This window comes from Miniopterus schreibersii (assembly GCF_964146895.1).
Source record: "Miniopterus schreibersii genome assembly, chromosome: 4".
Classification (NCBI taxonomy): Eukaryota; Metazoa; Chordata; class Mammalia; order Chiroptera; family Miniopteridae; genus Miniopterus; species Miniopterus schreibersii.
In genome coordinates, this window is record NC_138105.1 from 15,779,671 (window position 1) to 15,796,865 (window position 17,195).

The 17,195-nt window shown below is 40.4% G+C and overlaps 2 pseudogenes across 2 annotated transcripts; one reads left to right on the plus strand and one right to left on the minus strand.

Annotated features, from left to right (window-relative positions):
• Nucleotides 1-1,814: 1,814 nt before the first annotated feature.
• Nucleotides 1,815-2,405, minus strand: LOC308556503 (suppressor of cytokine signaling 2 pseudogene; annotated as a pseudogene). The gene has a single exon. The product of its transcript is annotated as a suppressor of cytokine signaling 2 pseudogene (transcript).
• A 7,014-nt stretch (nucleotides 2,406-9,419) lies between these two features.
• On the plus strand, nucleotides 9,420-9,695 carry LOC308556394 (HIG1 domain family member 1A, mitochondrial pseudogene; annotated as a pseudogene). Its single transcript has one exon. The product of its transcript is annotated as an HIG1 domain family member 1A, mitochondrial pseudogene (transcript).
• The last annotated feature ends 7,500 nt before the right edge of the window (nucleotides 9,696-17,195 follow it).

Here is a 17,195-nt window from a genome sequence, read left to right on the forward strand (position 1 = left end):
TGATGCTCCTGCTACTTAACCCTTCTGGCTACCAGTTCAGTCTTCCACATTATTTTGGAAACCAAAATAAAACCAATCCCTTTTCCAAAGTCCATCCATCTTTCCCAGTTACATTTCTAAGCAAGCCTGGAGGGACACAAGCCTCACAGTCAAGTCCCACCGTTAAATGTGTCTAGAAGCTCTCCCTGCTCCTGAGGGATTTTACAATCTACCTGAGGTGTTTGACCAGTGACATCAAGAATGGCAAATTCTCCATCCAAATAAGGGAGGAAACTTCTTTATTTATTTGCTTTAAAGAAATGGGGGGGGGGGTCCCTTTAGTTCATGCACACATTTTATATGTGTCTTATCCCATTAGATCACCTTTGTGTTTGCCTTGCCTTTATAGGATGGAATAAATTCTAAAGAATTTGGGGGACATTAAAATTCATTGAGTTTCCCTGCATTGATATGTTACTGCCCTGCAATACAAACTCCAAACTATTATTTTAGACCCACTAAAATATAACTTCCATGTAGTATTTCCTGATTATTCAAAGCAGAATTAATATCTGCATAAAAGTTGGCACAAACTCTACAGTATCAGTTGCTACACAAAATAATTATCTTTGTATTTATTTATTTACCCGTCATAGACTTTCATTAAATACCTTGTGATCAGGAATCACATCACATTAATTTTTATCTTCCTCGCTGATCACATGGCATGTAGTGGATCCTCAATAAGTTCTGGATGAATTCTATGTACACACAAGTTATTCATACTCTTTTGAAGCACTTTGAATGATAGCTCACTATTTCAAGATCCAGCCCCTTTTATTGTGCAGATATAATTATTATGAGGTCAAATGTCTTTTTTTAAAAAAATCAGGTTTTTTATTTAACACATTCTAATCAAAGAGTAACCACAGTAAATAAAGACTTTGAAAAACAGGCCGGTATCCCCCTAGATCTGGAAGAACATAACTGCTGATGTCCATGGTTAAACAATTCAAGGACAACTCGGAGGTTTCTAAAGCCATTTGCAAAAAAAAAAAAAAATCTATGGCAACAGGTTGCGACACAGCTACTTCAAAGGCTAAAATGTCTATATATCTACGGTTTTATTAACAGGGATTGAGTTGCACCTGTATAGCGTGACATTCCTGTCTTTAGCCTTAAAGGGAAAGCAGTCTTTTCCATTTGCACCAGTTTGAAACATTTCTGAAGTCAGGCTCCCTTAAAATGGATCACGACAGTGCTCCTTCACAGGAGAGAGTTCATACATGTAGCAAAAAGACAAATACAGGATGTCATGGTCCCTTTTTTGGTTGACTTGGTTAATTCTATAAAATGAAAGATAACACTCACACGCATATCTGATCAACAAAAGCCCTAAGTACATCAGGATACAAAATATAACATGTCCACAATAGACTCGAGTCACCAGGCACGTAAAACGGGAGTTAGGCCTGCCTCAGTTTTTTTCCCCTTCTTTGGGACTCCTCCCTGGAGTTGTTTCTCTGCTACGGGGAGATAAAGGAACCTCAGAAACTCAAGACATCCTGATAAAAATGTTACTTAAGCCTTTACTTGGAACATGTCCTTTTTAACTTAAAAGGATTAACTGTGGTCTCAGCCTTGGAAGGGAAGCATTATTCAGGTGAACATATCTGAGGGAGCTTGACCTAGCTGCCTTCTCACAGGCCTAAGTTAGAGGCCGTTCTGAGGGTTCCGCGGGGTTATCCAGAGCGCTCACCCAGGTTTTGGTTCTCTTTTACGTGGCTGCATTTGGAAATACTCTACATGAGGCACGTTTAGAAAAAGAGAAACACTTATACCTGGAATTTATATTCGTCCAAGTACTCTTTCAGCCTTGTTGGCAAAGGCAGTGCCCAGATGGCCCCGGTGCATCTGTGGATGACGCGTCTGCAGAGATGCTGCAGCGGTGGTGCTGATGTGTAGAGCGGTTTGGTCAGATAGAGGTGAAGGGTGCCCTCCCGGGGGGCTTCGGCGCCTCTCATCTTATCCCTGCACATCTGAACATAGTAGTTGATCAGGTGAACCACGCTGTCAAATCGCTTAAGCTTGGACTTGACACACACGATACAGTCCAACCTGAACTTCCCATCTTGATATTCGATTCGCAGATTAGTTGGTCCAGCTGGTGTTTTAACAGATATTGTTAGTAGGTAGTCTGGATGCGAACTATCTCTAATCAGGAAAGTTCCATTTGGTGCCTCTTTTAATTTCTCTTTGGCTTCATTAACAGTCATACTTCCCCAGTACCAACCTGTTTGACTGAGCTCCCGCAAGGCCTTTGCCAGACGCGCCGCCTCCCGGGACGGCTCCTCCTCGGACCCCGCGGTCGCCGGCTGGCTCCGCATCCCGCCTTTCCTGGAGGGCTCCAGGCACCGCAGAGTCATGGGCGAAGGGTCACCGCAGCGAACACAGGTGGCCGTCCGAGCTGGGGTCAGAGAAGGGCACGTGTCCTTCCTGGAAGTCAGTGGGAACCCCAAAATGCGTCCCTGCGGAGTATCCAAAATCGTGGAGGAGGGGGAGGGAGGGGGAAGCTGCTGGTTCTTCCTCCCCAGGTCTTGGTGGACGGATGGAAAAGACCCTCGCAGGCGCGGTCACCCACAGTTTGCCGGGTCCCACGCCCTGCGTTGCCGCGGAGGTCCCGGAGCCACAGCCGCCGGCCCCGTGCGCAGAAGTGCTCAGAGGTGCGCGAGTTGCCGCATCCCGGCCGCAGGCGGCAACTCGCCGCGGTCCCACCGCTTATAGGGCAGGGGTCGGGGGCGCGGCCTGGCGGCCACTCCCTCGGACGTATTTGATATGTTGAGCTGAGCTCATTGCCCCTCACAATTCCACCTTTGCTCCTTGTTTGGCCTTTGGGGCCCACCCAGATAAGCATTTGGAGACAGAACACCCTACCTGTCTATACTGAGGGCCTTCAAGGGACAGCTTCTGAACTATAGCCATTCTGGCTCCTCTCCCCAGGACGATCTCTAATTACCGAGACCCCTCGGGAAGGAGGGCGCTGTACCACGCCCAGACGTGGTAGCCCTCTGAGCTGCAGGGGGTTCTACTAAGCCGAACACTATATTTTTGCAAGTAGCCTTAATAACATATTTTAAGTATTCTATCCGTTCTCTCTCAGCTCTCTTTTTCTTTTAACTGTAGGGAAGTCAGACTTCTAATGGATCCTGCTACAATTAATTTTGTAACATTAAAAGTAAAACTTCATATTTGTCATCTAAAGATAGCTTGTTTATTTGGGATTTTCGGGTGCTCAGGTATAGAAGACTGAACTCTGAATTCAATCACGTATTTTGTAATTAACTGATACCCCCTCTACTCGATAAGCCTGTAAATAACTGGGTTTTAAACAGTCCCATTCTAAATATATTTCCAGATAGGTGCTGGCCATATTAGTTCACTACTCTAGGTGAGCATCAGCCACAGGTAGGCTTTGGTGCATTGAGTGCCAGGCTCTGTGCTAAGCGCTTTACATGCTTGTCCGCTAGCATAGGCTTTACATGATGATAAACAACCTAAAATTCATGATGGTTCAAAACAACATTTTTTTTTATTTTTTATTTTTTGTCTCACTACACATCCAGTGTGGGAAAGAAGGGGTAGGCTATTACTCTTGGTCACTGGAGAGGCCGGTGAGTGGAAGTTCTTTCTCAACATGTTATTCTTCGGCATCAAGGTAGAGGAAAGGAAACCCAATGAATCCCCTGTTGGTTCTTCAAGTTCTTTCTCAGAAGTAGTACATGTCATTTCTGCTCACATTTCATGATGCAAAACCAGGTACATAACCGTATCTAACTTCATTTTTAAATTTCTGTCTCTGTCTCTTCCTACAGTGCCTGACCCAGAGTCACCACCAAGAAAGTAGGTGTTGAATGATTGAATAAATGAATTGAATCTTTAGTTATGATGCCCCTGGCCCAAGAAATCTCAGCTCAAAATGGCTTAAGACACAAGAAAACTTATTACCTCACATATTGAGTACTTAAAAAGTGGGCAGCTCCAGAGATGAGTGATTCTGAGGCTTGGGGAAGTCATTAAGTGTCGAGATCCTTTCATCTCTGTGCTTTGCCACCCCCCAAATTCTCCCTGGTCTGATAGACCTGCAAACTCATCTCCCCTGCCCCATGATCACAAGGTGGTCGCAGCAGTTCAGGAGTCATATCCAATGACAACAGCGTCCAGAAGAGGAAGAAACAAACTCTTCTGTGGGATCCTCTCTAAGATGAGAAGCTTTGCCAGAAGCTCTCCCAGCAGACTTCCCCTCTTGTCTCCATGGCCAGAGTTGTGTCACATGCCCATGCCTAAAACCAGCCATTAACGAGTGGCATGGGCTCTGTGATTGACTTAGTCCAGTCAGATCCATCTCTAGGCTGGGGGGTAGTGGTCACGCCTCTGAAGTCCATGCCTGCGAGGATGAGGGTGAACCCTTGAATACAACTGGAGTTTTGTTAACAAAGAAGAGGGAAGGGATGGATGTTGGGTAGAGCATATCAGAGCCCCAAATCTCTTCACATTAACTGCTCCTCGCCATCATAGCTTTGATGGGTCTGTTGATGACCTTCTGAGCTTGTCCTTTATTTATTTCATCACCACTCCCCAATGGCCTTGATTAAGTCAGAAGTTTGTCAGGATTGGCTTGGTTGACTTTGGAAGGGCCAGGCTCATTTTATATAGACTGACTTGATATTAGCTGTATGAAAGTCTACCACTTAACATATACAAGACATAGTAATCCAAATACAATTTCTTCCCAGAATCGTTGTAGACCACCGGTCTACCAGCATTTACATCAGCTTAGTTACCATCTGGGCAGGGAGAAATTACTCAGCGATGTGATGAAGGGCGTTAGAAAAAGGGACTGGCATGGATTCTCCACTGCATTGATCCAGAACCCGGCCGTGCTTCATCATGCTGGGATGAGATTGCAAGCCTGCCAGACTGTTTCTACTTACAAGTCTCTCCCTAGAACCTGCTCCTCTGTCTCATAATCCACTTCCCATTCCACTCCCGTGTCTGACTCCTAAGTACCCTTTGGGTCATCATGTAGATGTGGGTGACTCCTGAGGGCACAGTAAGTACCCAGCTGTATTCTCTCAGACCATCAGAAGGCTGTCTATCATAGTTCCTATCACACTTGAAGCTCGTCTTGTCTCTACTCTTTAGACCATAAATAAGCTCATGAACCACAGAGACCACATCTGTGTGATCCCCATTACACCCCCACTGCTTTGCACACAAGATAGGCTCACTGATATATTTTTTAAGTTAATGAGTGAATAACCAAATAGCATCTATCAACATTACAGCACCATGTTCTCTCATATAATGTGCCAGATTTTCTGTTTTTAACTATACACCATAGAATATAACTACTCATTGTCTTGCTCTGATCCATGGGGCTGGGATCTACAGAGGAGGCCCATCTGATTCCTGCAGGGAGAGGGCTCCCCAACATGGTTTATACCCCATTGTTGGTACCTGCAATGATTTTGAGTTGTACAACTCCTTTATTAGGTTTGTATTCATTTCTATGGTGAGTTTCTATTTATGGCAAGTAATATTTATTTTACATTTTCATTAGTAATTTACTTTCTTTTTGTTTCCCTTTTTTTAAAAAAAAATATTTTAATTAAGTTTTGTAATAGCCCCAAATTGGAAACTATTCAAACATCTATCAACAAGTGAATGGTTAAACAAATAGTGGTATATCCATACAATGAAATATTATATAAATGATAATTTAACAAAAAACAGTAAAAAGAAGCAAGCTATTTATATATGCAACAGAATGGATAAATTTCAAAATCATCATGCCCTGTCAAACAAGGCAGGAAAAAAAGTACATATATTTATATAAAATTCTGGAACTTGCAAACAAATATATAGTGATAGAAATCAAATCAATGCTTGGGTATGAATGAGAAAGGAGACATGGATTTAAAAGGGGCACAATGCCTGGCGAGTGTGGTTCAGTGGTTGAGCATCGCCTTATGACCCAAGAGGTCACCAAATCAATTCCCAGTCTGGGCACATGCCTGGGTTAGGCTCGATCCCCAGCTGCAGGAGGCAGCTGACCAATGTTTCTTTCTCAGCAATGTTTCTATCTCTCTATCCCTCTCTCTTCCCCTCTAAAAAAAAATCAATAAAAGGGGCATAACAAAACTTTAGGGAGTGATGGATATGTTCTTTATTCATTAATTCAAGTTGTATATTTTAAAACAACTTAAAGTTTTTCCTCAAAGTTTTTAGGGGGGGGGGAAAGCCAGATTGTTTAAGGTGAGGGGGCCATTGGCACAAAGTTCAAATTGAAGTCTAAATAAAATGGGAAGCTACTAATGGGTTCTAAACAAAGGATGGGCATAACTAGATTAAATATTTAGTGTAATAGAAGCGCTTAGAGCATGTTTTTAAAAATCTTGTCTGAGATAGTCTCACAAACCTCAAAATTTCCCCCAAATAAGGCAGGCACACAACACTGATACTCGCCTATACGAATGGCTGACACCTAGGATAGGTCAGAGTATGTTCCCCTCTAAATGGGCAGGGAGGTCAAAGCTGGACTGGGGAGACCACATTAATTTCGGTGCACATTTACTAAGCAGTGAGCAGAAAATGTTGACCCATGCATTCCTCTTCCTGCAGTCGATTGAGGAAGAAATCACCAGAGACAGAGCACAGCTACAAGGTGCTTCCTGTATAAAGTCCACAGCATAGCATCTGTTCATTGGAATGGTCCTTTGGAAAGAGTTGAGGTACCCAGGAGATTTAATGAGGCAGATCTATGTCCCAGTCCTTTCAGACAGGATGAGGGGGCCAGGAAGTTTTAGACCAGGAACTTTGACACTGACAGCGAGTGAGGATCCCAAGAGATGGTGCGGAATGAGGACCACCCTGGCTCTGGGCTTGCCACAGCCCGTCTGGGAGCCCCAGGGCCAACCTGGGAAGTAAAGCATAACAAGAAGTAGTTGAACATCAAAGATCATTGAACACTGGGATTTAAAACCTCCTAAAATCTGAAAGCACTATCTTAAAGCTAATGGCTTATTGAGTCCTTGAGTTGAACTGTTAATGACTAAGGATTAAGAAGAAAGGAGGGACTGACTCCCCCTCAACTGTAACTTGTTTCTAAGGCACTTGAAAGCACTTGAAGAAGCACTTTTGAAATAGCTTAAACTTACTAAGTTGTCACTGACAGAACCTTTTCCTAACACCTGACAGCCAGGATCCTGTTCTGGTTGAGGGAGGAATTGTATACATTATTTTATCGCGCACTTCATCGGGCACTGTGTAAACAACCTGACCAGACCAAATCCTTTGTCAGTGCTGGGAAGTGCCTCTTACCTCCCGCTCCGACAGGAAGTCGCCACTGTTGGTTTAGCTCATAGAATGCCTTAAAAGTTCCTTTGGCACACGGCACTGGATGTTAGACTTTGTCCTCTTAAGGAGCGAGACTCACATTTAAAATGGTCACATTCAGGCACAAGTATGAAGTGCCTACTGTGTGCTGGATCAGAGGCATTCAGGAGGGTGTGCTTTCTGGCTCGAAGAGGAAGGGTGTATGTGGCACCTGGAGTGTCTGCTGATGGGTAACAGTTGATGAATTGCAGAATTCATGAAATCACATCCCCACCCGTCTGAATGACAAAGGCAAAAGAGACACTTTTAAATGGAGCCTAGCTTTAAGGTAAATACAAATCTAGTTGAGAGGGTGGACTTTTCAAGGATCTGCTTCAGGCAAAATAAATAAAATTAAAACATAGTTGCTTCTGAAATTTTCAGACCTGGGAATGGCGATGGGTGATAGCGCTGCCTGTCTAAGATGATAAATTCCTAAAAATAAAGGGAGGTGTCAAAATTGTTCTTTGGCCAATACCCAAAAGACATTTTATTCATGGGAAAACAAAGACGTAGACCCAACTGCATAAAAAACCAAAGACTTAAGTTGGTTACTAGAAGTCCATCCTAGCTCCTCTTCTCTCCCTCACTGAGAGATTTAGACACAATAAAATTTAATTAAAACAGATTTCCTCTGGCTTCTGTATAAATACAGTCATAAAATAAGAAACTAACTTGGGGAATTCTGAGTCATTCTCTAGTTTGAAATCATGAAAACATGAGCCCCACAATGACAGGATCTTCGTATTATTCCCTGCTGTATTCCCAGTGCCCGGCACCTAGTAGATGCTCAATAAATATATACTTATTTTTTAATTTGTCATTGTTGAAAGTATTACAGATGTGCCCTTTTTCCCCCTTGACCCTTTCTGAGCTGCACCTGCTCCTGCCCCAGGCCTTCCCCACACCGTTGTCTGTGTCCGTGGGTTATGTGTGTATGCATATAAATTCTTTCATTAATCTCTCCCCACCCCCTCACCCCCTCCTTCCCCCTGAGATTCGTCAGTCTGTTCCATGCTTCTGTGTCTCTGGATCTATTTTGTTTATCAGTTTATTTTGTTCATTAGATTCCACATATGAGTGAGATCATGTAAAACTGAATCAGGAAGAATCAGAAAACCTGAATAGGATAACGACTAATGAAATTGAAGTAGTAATCAAAAAACTCCCAGCATATTGGATATTGGATTTCATCTAGAGCTGACGTATATTCCTCTAGCTTTCACTCCCAGACAGCTGGGCTCTGATATCGTGCGATTAGGCACATGCTGTAATTAATCATCTTTATAAAATAGCTCAGAGGCTTACACCCATCAACTAGCTATCCATCCAGCCTTGTTATAGTCCTCACAGCCTTTCCTTTATGTGTTGGTTTGCTTCCTAAAATAAGCCAACCTTGTCTTGTAGCAACTGTAAAAGATGCAGGACTTGTTTATGTACACCTTGTTTAGAAAGCTCCATACACACGTGGAAAGAAGCTTTTTGGCTGAGACAAAACAGCTCATCTAAATGTACTCAGCAAGTGAGTGTTTAATAGAAAGGGTTTAATAGAAAGGAAAGTCTCCATCTATGGGGGAGAAGTTACAGAGGGAAAGACTAGCAGAAAGGGGAGAATTTCCCTGACTTGTAAGCTTTAACACCAATAAATACACATCATGAAGTATAGCATCGTGCCTAAAATGAAGGCTGTGCAGTTCATTCTACATTTTACTGTATGCACATAGGGATAATACCTCTCTTGTGAAACTTGTCTTTAATAGACAGGGTTGGACAAAAGTAGGTTTTCACTTGTGAGCACACAAAACACAGAGTTTATTCTTGTATTATTATTTATTAATAATTGTATTTTCCATATGAACAACTGTAAACCTACTTTTGCCCCACCCTGTAGTTGTTTATCTTTGGAAAGGAGTCTCATTGAAACACGTGGCAAAGATAAAATTCAGTCTGAGAAGCCTGTTGGAGTTTGGGAGGTCCTGTTGATCTCCGAAGAGTCTTCAATCACTATGTCAACCGACACAGATGTTTCCTTTTTGTCATATGACGGTCAGGGATCTAAACTTGTCCGAAAAACTAAAGAGGCACCATTTGTCCCTATTGGAATGGCGGGTTTTGCAGCAATTATTGTGTCTGGATTATATAAATTGAAGAGCAGGGGAGAAACTAGAATGTCCATTCACCTGATCCACATGCACGCAGCCCAAGACTTTGTCGTGGGAGCAGTGATTCTTGGTATGGACTATTCCATGTATAAGGAATTCTGGGCAAAACCTAAACCCTAGAAGAAGAGATGCTGTCTTGGTCTTGGTGGTGTTTACTATAGTTGAGATGTCTAACTATATGTTTAGGTTGAAAATAAATCATTTGAGTGGGCCAGGCAATAACATGGTAAAAAAATAATAATAATAATAAAAATTCAGTCCTTTATGACCATTGATGCAGAAATGCGAAAACTTCTGGGATCCACCACAAACTGCGCAATAATCAGGAAAGCCAAAACCACAGAAAAGATCAAAAGATATTTCTCCGTGGCAGTGGTAAAGAACTCAGGTATCCCCTGCTTTTTGAAAATTTGCTTTACGCCACTTTGCTTTTATGAAAGACCTACATTAGTACTTGTTTTCACTAACATTATAGAGGCATCGTGAACCCTGAGCAGCAAGAATGGCTCCGCCCAGCTCCTTCACAGGAACCACACTCAGCATCTCAGCATCCAGCCGCCATAGCTTTGAGCTGTGCCTGTGAGCATCTGTGCTTCATTATTTATCTGTGCATCTGTTAGCAAAATGTGGCCTAAGGTAATTGCATAGGAATACTCTACTTTCAGACAGCAGGGAGAGCCTTTATAAATTAAATTTGGGTTTTGGTATAATTATTATTAATAATGAAACAGATAATTTGATAAACAATAAAAATATCATGAGTGTTTTCTCAGAAATGTAAGAAGAGGACATCTGATTGAGATTAAAAAAAAAAAAAAGATTCTCTGAAGACATCCCAACCCCATTAGGAGCATTACTGAGTCATATCTGATCTGGATGCTCCAGACTCCATTTGCCTTTTTTGCACTGTATTTAAATTTTTTATATTTTTTAAACTGGCATGACCATATATATGAAATGCAACAATGGGAACTTTTCACTTTTCACATTTTTATTTCCAATATGTATTTGTCAAATTAAGTAGATTTTTAATTAATGGTGTGTATGTTCAATCCCATGAAATGAACTCAACTGTTAGCAGGGAGAATCCAGGAGAGGGAGAAAGCTTGATGATACCAGAAAGCAAGAATCACTGGGAATCCTCATTCCCAATGTTTGCGCTCATTCATTCCATCTACATTTATCGAGCTCCTCTCCCATGTTAGGCATTTTTATAGACACTGGAGACAGAGGCATGAACATAATGAAGACTCTGCCTCCTGGATGAACTCCTCTCGATAGAGAAGGTAGATAGAGAAGAGAGAAAAGCTGAGGGCAGAGCTCTGGAGCCCAGCATTTAGAGTCTGACCGAGTAGTAAAAACAAGGCAGAGAGGCTTGGCTCACCTTGTATAACAGAAGGGAAGTAAGGGGAGCTTGGCACCATGAAAGCCTTCAAGATCATGGCTTCGAGGAGGGCGTGATCAACCTGGGCAATGGCTATACAGCAAGAGGCCACGTACAATAAAGGCAAAGAATTTGCCACTGGATTTTGCAAGATTTCAGTCAGCTAAGACATTGAAAAGAGCAAATTCGCAGAGAGGATGGGGGCAAAAGCCAGCTAAAGATGGGGGGAAAAGTGGAAACATGTTTAAGTAACTCTTTTAAGAAGTTTTGCTTTAAAGAGAATTTGAAAAATGAAGCTACTCTGGGAGCTAAATAGGTCCACTTCAGAAGACAGTAAATCCCAAGGGTGTGGTAAAATGAGAGAGACCCAGGCCACCTCTGCTGCGCTCTGCTCCTGCCTAGTGTGCCATACAGAAATGGAAGCCTGGTGTGTCAGGTTTCCGATTTTTCAAGAAAATCTAGATTTCCCAGTTGTACATGTTGATTCAGTTTATGTAAAAAATGTATTGTGACAGTCAAATCACATCTGTAGGCCAGATGGTTCATGAAAGGAAAACCTCTGGTCTAGTGATTAGAACTGGAAGGGAGGGAGATGCCTGGTCTAGTGATTAGAACTGGAAGGGAGGGAGATGCCTGTCTGCTCTCAGTTCTACCCCGTTCTCTTTCTGAATATTATCCACCTCACATACTCACTTTTCTATATTCTGTTTCAAAGTGGAAACAATTATAACCACTTAATTTTTGTTGAATTGATACAAAATAACTAGTTTTACCTTTTCTCAAGTGTATCAATTTGTTTTGATATATTCAATTAACTCTTTATGAAATGAACAATAAAAAAGTACAAAAAACTTTAAAAGCAATAACATTTAACTTTTTTTTTTCTTTTTTTTGTGGTGAGAACACCCAAGATCTATCCACTTAGCGGATTTTAAGTACACAATACAACATTAACTGTGGTCACGTGGCTGTACACCAGTCCTCCAGAACTTACTCATCTTGCATAGCTGAAACTACACCTTGCCCAGCGTCTTCCCATTTCCCCCTTCCCCAGGCCTTGGCAACTACCATTCTACTTTCTGTTTCTATGAGTTTGACTATTTTAGATTTCACATATGAGTGAGATCATACAGTATTTGTCTTTCTGTGATTGGCTTATTTTACTTAGCACAGTGTCCTCCAGTTTCATTCATCCATGTTGTCACAAATGGCAGAATTTTCTTCTTTTTTATGCTAATGTTCCATTGATGTGTATATATGTGTATGTGTGCATCACATTATCCATTCATCTGTAGATGAACATTTAGGTTGCTTCCACATCTTGGCTATTGTATGAATATATGGTGAATATTTCACAATGTATACACATATCAGGCCATCAGGCTATACACCTTAAATATCTATAATTTTTATTGGCAAATATACATTAATAAAGCTGAGGGGAAATGGTAAGATATTACCTGTAGCATACGTAAACACTTTATGTGCATAAGAGGACAATAGAAACTGTGTATCTGGGAAGCTGCCAGGTATTCCAACAAATTGAAGATGCTCTACTGCTGTGAAGTGTCCCCTATCCCATTCTATAAAGCTAATTAAGTGTAGTATGAGATTAAAACAAAAAGCAAGAACATTTACAATAGCAGTAAGTAAAACATCAGATACCTAAAGTATAAACTTAACAAAAGATGGACAAAACCTCTACACCAAAATTATAAAACATTAGAAGAAAGTAAAGATGATGTTGAATAAATGGAAAGATATTCCATATTCAGTGATTGGAAGATTCAGTATATAAATAGTATCAGTTTTCTCCCAACTGATCTATTAATTCAATAGCTGACCAAAATCCCAGAAGGTTTTTTTGTGGAAATTGACAAAGAAATTCTAAAATTTGAATGAAAGTGCAAAAGGCCAGCAATGCCAATGTAACATTGAAGAAAAGGAAATTGGATATTAAGATTCATTGTCAAGTTACGATTAAATGAGTGTGATGTTGGCACTAGAATAGACAAACAATGGAACAGACTACAGAATCCAGAAATAGATGCAAACATATGTAATCACTTGAATTATGACAAAAGATGGCCTTTTCGTGGTGCTAGAACAATTAAATACTGAATTTTGACCCCGTCATATACAATAATCCAGTTATATCTTAGATCTAAGTGTGAGAAGCAAAACAAAAAGTACCTATAGGAAAACACAACAGAGTATCTTCCTGACCTCAAAGTAGTCAAATATTTTTAAACAAGACACAAAGAGCATTAAAATACCATAAGAGTTTGAGTAATTGGATCACATTAAAATAATCAGTCCTATTTATCAAAAACTTCCATTAAGATAGTGAACAGGGCTCAGCTGGGCGTGGCTCAGTGGTTGAGCATCCACCTAAGATCCAGGAGATTGAGGTTCGATTCCCAGTCAGGGCACATGCCCGGGTTTCAGGCTCGATCCCCAGTGGGGGGCGTGCAGGAGGCAGCCCATCAGTGACTCTCATCATTGGTGTTTCTCTCTCTCTCTCTCCCTCTCTCTCTCTCTGAAATCAATAAAGATGGATTAAAAAAAAAAAAGATAGTGAAAAGGCAAGTGGAGCGGTAAAATATATTTGTAATACCTATACCTGAACAAGGGATTTATATCCAAAATATATGTGGATATATATATATATATATATATATATATATATATGGATATATATAAATATATGTGGATATATTTCTCCTTCAAAGAGAGAAAGTACCAAACCCCAATTAAAAGAAAAAATGGGCAAAAGATTTAAAGGGCACATCACACAAAGGATTTTCATATTACCTAAAACATTTGAATAGGTGATTCATATTATTAGTCATCAGAGAAATGCAAATTATAAAGCCACAATGAGATACCACTACAGATCCACCAGAATGGCTATTATTTAAAAGATGGATAATTTCAAGTTGTTGGCAAGCATTGAGGAGTAACTGAAACTCATACTGTTAAGAAGAATGTAAATTGGTACAACCACCTGGAAAACTTTGGTGGGTTCTACTAATGTCCAACACATGCATGGGAAAATTTACTCACATTACCCAAAAGTTCTATTTCTAGGTATATTTCCAACAGAAATTTGTGCGTGTATATGCCAAAAGACATAGTCAAGAATATTAATATCCATATTACCATGGGTCCTTACCTCATGAGACTTAGTCCAATGAGGGATTAAAGGAGCTCACTGTTTTTTCCTTTGTGTAGAAACAACAGACTGTCTTGAGGTTCAAAGACAGATGTACAGAAAATCCAAATTTAGTTACTACTCCTTTATTTGGGTATTTGTATTGGATGGATGGATGGATGGATGGATGGATGGATGGATGGATGAAAATGTACAACTTCTATGTAGAATACTTAAGAGTCTTTTACTTCCAATGCATCTTAAAAATATATTTGAACAACAAGCCTATAGTCAGTTCCTGGTATATCAATTGATTAAAGACTGCGAAGAAGGAGTATCTTCTGGTGAAACAAAGTATTTACTTCTCATAATTTCAACACTGTCCAACATGTGATGGTTGAGTTGCATCAGTCGCCAAGTGACTCCAACCTGTGTTAATTGATTAGCTACTGGCACAGTTATGCTACTAAATATATCTAAAGGAAGTACAGTTGACCCTTGAACAACAGGGTTAGAGACATTGCCTCCTCCCCCATTAGAAAATCCAAATATAAATTTTGACTCCCCCAAAACTTAAGTACAGTGCTCCCTCAGTATCCATAGGGGACTGGTCCCAGGGCCCCCGCAGATACCAAAATCCCTGAAGCTCAAGCCCCTTATATAAAGAGCAATGTATACTGTTGGCCCTCTGATTCCACATTTTCCCAACCACGGATTGAAAATACTGTTTTCCACCCACAGATGGTTAAATCCACAAATGTGAAACCTCGGGGATATGGAGGGTCGACTATATATTTATTGGGGGGGGAAATACACATATAAATGGACCTGTGCAGTTCAAACCCATGTTGTTCAAAGATCTATATAGCCCTCAAAATGTTCTCTTTTGTAACCAGTATGACTTTACTACAAGTTCCTCAATATGAGCTCTCATAGCAAATAAATCAGGGGCATGACCCCAGAAAAGTGAATTAGTGACTTGGTAATTAAAATAGCATCATCCATACCTAGAGAGCCAGTGCCTCTAATAGTTTGGCAAAAGCATCTAATACATATTCTTGTTTGGGATACTTTTTGGAGTGTTTCCCACAATAACGTTCCTTATTCTCAACCTGAATGTGTCCTCAGTAGTCATTTGCTGCTACAGGACCCCATCCCACTGGCCACTCTTGACTGGACAGGGGCTGGAAACTGGGCACAAATTGAGCTCATCAGAGTCCCTTAGGTCATTTGAAATTAGGATAGAAGGAAAGAGTCTCTCCATTTGACTAGTTTTGTCATATTTTGGTTTGAGAGCCATGGGCTACCAGATTCTGCCATGAGAACTGGGGAGCAGCAAAAGCAGGACTACAGAGAATTAAAATGAGATAGAAATGTGGAGCGAAGCAGATGCAGGAGATGGAGGAAGGCCATGGCCTGAGCCCAGTGGTTTCACACTTCCAGATATTCCTGAGGCCCAGCTGTGTGTTCTGCCATTGGGTTCCATATCTCATCTCTTATAAAAAGATATTCCTTTAGGTTTAGCTTGAGTTGGTTTTTGTAACTTGAAACCAAGATGTCCTAAGTAATATAAATTCTCATTCTGTTGTCTTGAGAGAACATTAGTGGCTTCTAAACCTTCCATTAGGCTAATCTAGCTTTAACTAATTTTGATTTCTATATAGTAAAAATTGATCTGTGATCGCGACATAAGCATATGAAGTGAAAAGTAAAAAAAACAAAAACCTCTCTCTTTCTTCTTTCCCTAAATAACTACCCTTAACAGTACCTTATAGATCTAAGAAAATTTTTATAAATATACAGGCAGATGTATTTCTATCTTATTTTACATAAGCGAAATCATTTTATAAATATCCTGCAACTTGCTTTTTATGTAGTAATACACATACTATATGTCCCAATGTCACAAAATATAGATCTATCTTATTATTTACAAAAGCTGTATGATATGGAAATATGGCAATTTATTTAATAAATCCCTTAGGATTTAGGTTGCTTTTACTTCTTTAGTATTGCAACCAATGCTGCAATGTCTTACCCATGTATGTTTGAGTACTTTTGTGGCTCTATTTGAAGTATAAATTCCTAAATTGGAATTGCTGGGGCCCATCATTTAGGCATTTATAAGGTCAATGAATATTGTCCAATCTCCCCCCCCCCCCCACCACCACCACCTATCACACTATCTATGAAGAAAAGGGCATTAAAACCTTCTTTCAGTGGGGCCAGAAAGGGTGTGGAGTAGTGAATCAGATGAAGCTCAGAACATTGAAGTGTGAAAGAGAATGCAGTTTTGTGTGACAAAAGCCAAAAGCTGTTTGACTCTTCCTAATCTGATGTAACCAAGGTGATTTTCTTCTTAATGGACCATACTGAGTCACTGTCATGTAGATTAAGATTCACCCACATCCTGCCCGGTAAGTGAGATGTGACAACAAAAGCACAGTCCTTCTGTGGTTGAGAATTCATGAACTCTGAAGATACTTGGAGATGGGAAATCTTTTGTCTTTCTGAACAAAATGGGAAAATAGGATTTCCCCACTAACTAAAGGTTTTATATGGCACTCAGTGGTTTAGAAAGTGCATTTCAGTTCCTATAGGACTCTGGGGTAGCTATAACTATAACACCCATTTTACAGATGATGAAACTTAAAAACTAAAAGTATTTGATGACTTTCCCACAGTAATAGAACCAGTAAGTTTTAGAGTCTGTATTCAAACCAGGGGCTTTTGGTTGAAAAACAGACTGCCTTTAAGCAGTGCCACTTAGCTGAAATAACTGATTTTACCCCCTAAATAAACCATTTATTTGTAGCTAGTACAAACTGTTAAGTGATAATTTGCTTTTCAATCATGGAAACACAGCTCCTGTTATGGTTTGAATCTTCAAGTTTCCCTCTTAAGTTATTAGATCAAAACCCACCATGTGTTAGAAAACAACGAACTTCACTTAGCTGAGAGTTTAGCATGAGCTCTTTGGAAATGGATGAGTAAATACTTCTGATAATTAGTCCAAAAGTCTTAAATTAGCAAAGCTTTCTGAGAAATTTTTACATGTTAGGAAACCCTTACAACTATAGAA